This window comes from Heptranchias perlo, unplaced genomic scaffold (assembly GCF_035084215.1).
Source record: "Heptranchias perlo isolate sHepPer1 unplaced genomic scaffold, sHepPer1.hap1 HAP1_SCAFFOLD_43, whole genome shotgun sequence".
In the NCBI taxonomy this organism is placed as follows: domain Eukaryota; kingdom Metazoa; phylum Chordata; class Chondrichthyes; order Hexanchiformes; family Hexanchidae; genus Heptranchias; species Heptranchias perlo.
In genome coordinates, this window is record NW_027139442.1 from 3,221,801 (window position 1) to 3,230,041 (window position 8,241).

The 8,241-nt window shown below is 48.2% G+C and overlaps 1 pseudogene; it reads right to left on the bottom strand.

Moving 5' to 3' along the window:
• Positions 1 to 3,953: 3,953 nt before the first annotated feature.
• On the bottom strand, positions 3,954 to 5,001 carry LOC137312499 (zinc finger protein 154-like; annotated as a pseudogene).
• Between the last annotated feature and the right edge of the window lie 3,240 nt (positions 5,002 to 8,241).

Sequence of the window (8,241 nt, forward strand, 5' to 3'; positions counted from 1 at the left end):
CAACTCGCTCCCTAAAAACATTCTCCTCATCACCCTCTGGCTCTTTTCCCAATTCCCTTCAATCTGTGTCCTCTGGTTCCCGACCCTCCAGCGAAAGGCAACAGTTTCTCCCCATCGACTCCATCAAAACCCTTCCCCATTTTGAAAACCTCGATTAAATCTCCCCTTAACCGTCTCTGCTCTAAGGAGGACAATCCCAGCTTCTCCAGTCTCTCCACATAACTGAAGTCCCTCATCCCCGATACCATTCTGGTGAATCTCCCCTGAACCTTCTCTGCTCCAAAGAGAGTAATGCCAGCTTCTCTATTCTCTCCACATAATTATTATTATTTATTAAGTGTGTTGTGCTGGGTATCTGGAAGCTGTGATTCGGTGAGTCGAAAGCAGTGGGATGATAAGCCTGAAGATTGACTTTGGGAGATGGAGAAGACGGCGATCGTGGATTCAGACAAGAGAGGGAGGTGGTCTTTGAGACCATCCGTGCTCTGTTGTACGATCTCTGTGTGTCTTCTTCCAGCAGTTCCCATTTGTACCTGTCACCTGACTGGCGGAGTCTGTGAACTCGACTGCTTCTGTGACCCTGACTGTTCCTCCGCGGACATCAATGCCATCTCCATCTGTCTGCCGGGAAGTGAACCGTAAGTTTCTGTTCGTGTGTTACTACGTTGACTCCCGATCCGACAATTTCTCGATTTTAAAATCTTCATCCTTGTGTTCGAATCCCTCCATGGTCCTTGTCCCCTCCCTATCTCTGTAACTTCCTCCAACCGATTTAATCTCCACCGACAACCCCATGTCACTTCACCCTATCATGGATTCTAACCCACCCATTTATCTCCGCCCACAGCCCATGTACACTATATATATGCACAATCATTGCTTGGACACTCAGTCCTGTTATACACACTTTCAGTGCTGGGACAGTCAGTCCTGTTATTCACACAATCACTGCTGGGACACTCAATGCTGTTATATACACCGTCAGTGCTGGGACACTCAGTCCTGTTATGTACACAGTGAGTGCTAGGATACTCAGTCCTGTTATGCACACCGTCAGTGCTGGGACACTCAGTCCTGTTATGTACACAGTCAGCGCTGGGACACTCAGTCTTGTTATACACACAGTCAGTGCTGGGACATTCATTCATGTTATGTACACAGTCAGTGCTGGGACATTGAGTCCTGTTGTGTACACAGTCAGTGCTGGGACATTCAGTCTTGTTATACACAATCGGATGAATAAATAACTGCAAACAAAGAATGAAATCCCCAGGACCTGATGGTTTCCACCCCAGGGTATTAAAGGAAACGGGTGGGGAAATTGCAGATGCATTAGTCATAATTTCCCAAAGCTCTCTCGACTCAGGAATTGTGCCTTTGGAGATGAAAATTGAAAACGTCACTCCGTTATGTAAGAAAGGAGGGAGGAAGAAACCAGGAAAATACAGACCTGTCTGTTTAAGGTCAGTTGTGGGGTAGTTTCTGGAATTTATCATCAGAGGCAAAATGATTGAGCACTTGAACAAGTCTGAGCTGATCAAAGAGAGTCAACATGGATTTGTAAAGGGCCGGTCATGTCTGACTAATCTAGTTGGATTTTTTGAGGTAACGAACAAGGTGGACAGGGGAGTGTCTATGGATGTTGTCCAAATGGACTTCCAGAAGGCATTTGATAACGTTCAGCACAAGAGATTAATAGAATAAATAAAAGGCACAGAATTGAAAGTGACCTTGTGACTTAGGTTGGGAGGTCGGAGAAGAGAGTAGGAATAAAGGGAAAGTTCTTTGATTGGCGGGATGTGACAAGTGGGGTCCCCATGGATCTGTACTGGTGCCTTAGCTTTTCACCATATTTATCAATAACTTGGATGAAGGAATAGAGAGTTGTAGATCCAAGTTTACAGGTAACACTCAGTTAGGAGGCACAGTAAGTGATGTAGATGGGAGCAGGGGGTTTAAAGGGACAGTTTAAGTGAATGGACAAACTGTGGCAGATGGAGTTCAATGTGGGGAAGTGTGAGATCATTCATTTTGGTTGCAAAAGGGAAACATTGGAGTATTTTCTTAAAGTGAGAGACTGGGAACGGTGGAGGAGCAAATCACTAAAAGCCAGTGCACAGATACAAAAAATAATCACAGACTAATAGAATGTTGGCCTTTATCTCCAGTGTTGGAATACAAAGGGGAAGAAGTGATGCTTCAGTTCTACAGAGCCTTGGTCAGAGCCCATCTGGAGTACTGATCCACACCAACGATATATTGGCCTTGGAGGGGGGACAGTGCAGATTCGCCAGAATGGTACTGGGGCTTGAATGGTTCAATTATGAGGACCGGTTGCATAAATTGGATTGCATTCCCTTGAGTTTAGAAGTTTGAGGGGTGATCTGATTCAGATATTTAAAATTATAAAGGGATTCGATAGAGTAGAAATAGAAATGCACATTTTTCACCAGCGGGGGGCGGGTGGGGGAGGGGGGGTTGGGCTTCAATCTCTTCAAGGGCGGGTGTCTCTTAAAATATCTTGAAGGTAGCCGGTACCTGTTACTTGCTAATAATAAGTCTGCTGTCTGCATGGAGATTAGACATCAGACATGTAAAGCACAGATGCTTTACCCTATGTTATCCTAACCCTATGTTTACAAACTGACGAGTTGTGTCAAAACATTGAATAAAGCTTGCACACTACTAAATCCCACATCCTCCAATATGTATGCCAGACCTCTCCAATCTGCCAATCTGAGCCTGCAAGAGTGCGTGCACCAAGGCTCTCTGCTGATGCACCTTGGTGCAGGTGGTAGGCAGAAGAAGGGACATCCTATATCCGCAGGGGGGTGCGGGGTTCAAGACGGCCTCCAGACAAATGCCCAAAAGTCAGTGGGAGGCAGCAGGGGATGAAGTCCATGCCAGGCGAACAGAATAATGAACATGCAGGAAGAAGTTCAATACTTTGACACGAGTGGTCAAGGTGAGTAAGGTCAACTGTCAAGTGACGGCTCCTACCAACTGCACCAGGCACTGCACCCATCATCACCAACATACCAACAAACTATTTCAATCAGTACTCAACCCTTCCAGTCAGATGCTTCCTCTCACCCTTACACATTACCACTGTTGCAAGCGACAGGACATACACACTGGTAGCTATTCAACCATGACAGGCACATCACCCAGATACAGGTGCCGCTTTCTTGCAATAGAAGTTGGCGCATAAAAGGAGGCAATAAGTGGAAGTGTCATTTAGCCCCTCGAGCCTGTTCCACCATTTTATGAGATCATGGTGGACCTGTGACATAACTCCATATACCTGCCTGAGCCCCATATCCCTTAATACCCTTGGTTCACAGAAATCTATCAATCTCAGATTTAGAATTCACAATTGAGCCTGCATTAACTGCCATTTGCACAAGAGTGTTCCATACTTCTCTGAACCTTTGCGTAAAGAAATGTTTCCGAACTTCACTCCTGCAAATCCTGGCTCTAAATGTTAGGCTATGTCCCCGCATTGTGGTATTCAAGCATAGGAGATCTCCAAAAACAGTAACAAATGCATCAGCAGCTAGAATCAATAATCCAGCCGCTAGCCTGTACATCCTGCATGGTCCATTTAAAAAGCGCTGGTCGGGGGTCCTCCAGGCACGCTAAGACATGTTCAGATGGTCATGGGTACGATTGCATGGAGTTGAACCTTAAGTTCCAAAATGGTGTCTATCACTTTAAATCAGCGTTGCAGACGGATTGTATCCATTTTCTTCTTACTTTACATGCTGCCGGCGTTCGGTATTTGCGCACGTGCTAATACCTAGTCCAAGATGGCGACCGGTACACGTCACGCAGGGAATGTGCGCACGCAGCCAAGACGCTATCTTGGCACTTCGAGAGGTCACGCAGCGCAGAAACAACGGGCGCTGCACGCCCATTTTTTAGCCCATTGTGTTTAAAAGAAAGCTGATTTATTTGACACTTTTACAGAATACCAAATTCCAGCCCAGTTAAAGGGATTATTAACATCAGAAACAAACCCCAACCGTCAGAATGAACGTCCTGGATGTGATTAACAGCAGAGTCCAACCCCTGGAGTCACTCATGAACTCTCTGGTGTCTCAGCAGGTGGGATGATCGAATGAATCCCTTCCCACACACAGAGCAGGTAAACGGCCTCTCCCCAGTGTGAGTGCGTTGTGTCTCAGCAGATCCCCCATTAATTTAAAGCTCATTTCACAGTCAGAACATGTAAAGCGTCTCTTATCAGTGTGAGCAATTTGGTGTTCAATGAGGCTGGATGACCGAGTGAATTCCTTCCCACACACAGAGCAGGTAAACGGCCTCTCCCCAGTGTGAGTGCATTGGTGTCTCAGCAGATCCCCCATTCTTTTAAAGCTCATTTCACAGTCAGGACATTTAAAAAGTCTCTTACCAGTGTGAACAAGTTGATGTTCAATGAGGTGGGATGAACGACTGAATCTCTTCCCACACATGGAGCAGGTGAATGGCCTCTCCCCAGTGTGAACTCGCTGGTGTGTAAGCAGATGGGATGACTGAGTGAATCTCATCCCGCACTCAGTGCAGGTGAACGGCCTCTCCCCAGTGTGAACTCGTTGGTGTGTGAGCAGATGGGATGACTGAGTGAATACCTTCCCACACACAGTGCAAGTGAACGGCCTCTCCCCAGTCTGAACTCGTTGGTGTGTGAGCAGGTGGGATGACTGAGTGAATCCCTTCCCACACAGTGCAATTAAACGGCCTCTCCCCGGTGTGAACTTACTGGTGTGTTAGCAGGTGGGATGATCGAGTGAATCCCTTCCCACACTCAGTGCAGGTGAACGGTCTCTCCCCAGTGTGAACTCGATGGTGTTTCAGTCGGCTGGATGACGCATTCAATCCCTTCCCACAAACGGAGCCGGGGAACGGCCTCGCCCCAGTATGTCTGCGTCGATGAGTTTCCAGCTGGGACGGGTAATTGAATCCCTTCCCACAGTCCCCACATTTCCACGGTTTCTCCATGGTGCGGCTGTTCTTGTCTCTTTCCAGATTGGACGATCAGTAGAAGCCTCGTCCACACACAACACATGTATGGTTTCGCCCTGCTGTGAATGGTGTGATGTTTTTTTCAGACTGTGTAACTGGTTAAAGCTCTTTTCACAGTCAGTGCACTGGAACACTTTCACTCGGGGGTGTGTTTCTCGGTGCTTTTCCAGTTAAACTGATATTTGAAATCTTTTCCCACAGACAGAACAGACAAACATTTCTCCTTCTATATTCAAAGCCCGATGATCTTCAGGTGCTGGTGAATTGAGTGACTGTCAGATCTTGACGTGATGTTTGGATTGAGTTTCCCGTCTGCAAATACTCGCCTTCTAATACTCTGTAAAAGGAGTTTACACTGTGAACAGAGGATAGAAATTCAGAACAGGCAATTCTAGTTTCAATGGAACATTCTTTCCGATCATTCCCCCAGAATGTAAATCCCCGTCCCACACACTCACCCTCCTCCCTCTGCAGAAATCCAAACCCATCTTACCATCTCCAAAACTTTTTCTTCTATTTAAGTTTTTTTTTCTCCACTCTGACAGCCTTGACTCTGACTGGGTTCAATTCTAAACTCACCGGTTCCCCTTTCTCTCCTGCCCTGATGGTCCTGTCTCTGACTGGGTTCAGTTCTACATTCACTGGTTCCCCTCCTTCTCCTCCCCTGAAGGTGTTGACTCTGGCTGTGTTCAGTTCTGCACTCACAGGATCCCCTCCCTCTCCTCCCCTGAAGGTCCTGTCTCTGGCTGTGTTCAGTTCTGCACTCACAGGATCCCCTCCCTCTCCTCCCCTGAAGGTGCTGACTCCGGCTGGTTTCAGTTCTACACTCACTGGTTCTCCTCCCTCTCCTCCCCTGAAGGTGCTGGCTCTGACTGGGTTCAGTTCTACACTCACTGGTTTCTCTCCCTCTCCTCCCCTGAAAGAGTTTACTCTGGTTGGGTTCATTTCCACATTCACTGGTTCCCCTCCCTCTGTTCCCCTGAAGGTGCTGGCTCTGACTGGGTTCAGTTCTACACTCACTGGTTCCTCTTCGTCTCCTCCCGTGAAGGAGCTGACTCTGGTTGGGTTCAATTCCACATTCACTGGTTCCCCTCCCTCTGTTCCCCTGAAGATGCTGACTCTGACTGGGTTCAGTTCGACACTCACTGGTTCACTTCCCTCTCCTCCCCTGAAGGAGCTGATTCTGGTTCGTTTCAGTTCTACATTCACTGGTTTCCCTCCCTCTTCTCCCCTGAAGATGCTGACTCGAGCTGGGTGTATATCCTCGACCCCTCATTTCGATACAATGTCCCTCCCTATTGCTGCCTGTAAGCAGTCCATCTGTGATATCTCCCAATTTTGGCGATGGACTCTCTCTGACCAGTCACCATTTCTCCTCCATTTAAAGACGGTCACTGATCTGTCACTATTTCTCCTTCATTTGCAGATTCTCCCTGACCAGTCATCATTTCTCCTTCATTTACAGACACTACCTGGCCAATCTCCATTTCTCCTTCATTTACAGACACTCCCTGACGAGTCACCACCTTTCTCAGCATCTCCCTCGTCCGTTCACTTGTGAACAAGTCCCTTGCCTTCCACAGCCTTATTGCGGATGGCTGCTATTGGCAACATATTAACAGCAGTCGGCCATTCAGCCCCACGATCCTGTTCCGTCATTTAATTAAATCATGGCTGATCTGTATCTTAACTCTATCTACCCTACTTGGTATCATAACCCTTAATACTCTGGCAAAAAAAAAGTGTCAATTTCAAATTTACAATTGACCCCCAGCTTCAACAGCTTTTTGGAGTGAAGAGAGTTCCAGATTTCCACTCCCCTTTGTGTGAAGAATTGCTTCCTGACATCACCCCTCAATGGCCTCGCTCTAATTTTAAGGTGATCCCCACCTTGTTCCAGACTCTCGCACCAGAGTAAGTGGTTTCTCTCAAACTACCCTATCCAATCCTTTAATCATGTTAAATACCTCAATTAGATCACCCCTTAATCTTGTATATTCAAGAGTCTATGCAATCTGTCCTCATCTTTTACGTAAGTGATCTCTGCAAGTGCAGGACAGAAATTCTGAACAGAAAGTTTTAGTTTCTGTGGAACATTATTTTCTCCCTTGCCCCTATTAAGCTTTAAATCCTCCGTCCCACACACTCTCCCTCCTTGCCCCTGTTAATCTGTAAATCCACGACCCCACACACACTCCCTCCTTGCCCTCATTAAGCTGTTAATCCCCCGTCCCACACACTCCCTCCTTGCCCTCATTAAGCTGTTAATCCCCCGTCCCACACACTCCCTCCTTGCCCCTTTTAAACTGTAAATCCCCGTCCCACACTCTCCCTCCTTACCCCTATTAAGCTGTAAATCCCACGTCCCACACTCTCCCTCCTTGCCCCTATTAAGCTGTAAATGCCACGTCCCACACTCTCCCTCCTTGCCCCTATTAAGCTGTAAATCCCCCGTCCCACACTCTCCCTCCTTGCCCCTATTAAGCTGTAAATGCCCCCTCCCACACTCTCTCTCCTTGCCCCTGTTAAGCTGTAAATCCTCCGTCCCACACACTCTCCCTCCTTGCCCCTGTTAAGCTGTAAATGCCCCGTCCCACACTCTCCCTCCTTGCCTCTGTTAAGATGTAAATCCCCCGTCCCACACTCTCCCTCCTTGCCCCTGTTAAGATGTAAATCCCACGTCCCGCACTCTCCCTCTTTGACACGTCCTCGCTATTTGAAATCCAGATTCATTGCAGCCTCTATTTTTCGCCCTTTCTCTCCTGAAGGTGCTGCGTGATGGTCGGGTTCGGGCCCAGTAACTGTTTGCCCTCCAGTACCCGGCCAAGTGGTAATTCTGCACCTGTGAGCCTTTACGGCGAGCTGTCGGTATTTCTACCATGGGCAGCAGCACAGGCACCGTCCCTGTCTGATTCTGTTCTGCAAAGCTGAGGCCAACGGGAGGAGATCAACAACAACCTGCATTTACACTGGTTGGAGTCTCAGCAAGACCGAGTGCGGCTCAGGCCCCGAATCAGCGCCGGGGTGCACGGCGGACGGGCGGGCGTCCCCGGGCTCCATCAAACCCCTCTTCCAGCCCCTCCCCCGTCCTATCCGCCGCTTCCCGGTTTCTTCTCCCGTTTCCACCGAGTCCGACTCGCGACAAGCGACAGGGCGGAGGCGCTGTGGAATGCAAGGCGGGCCTGGGAGCATGCGCAGTCTGATCAGGAAATGAGC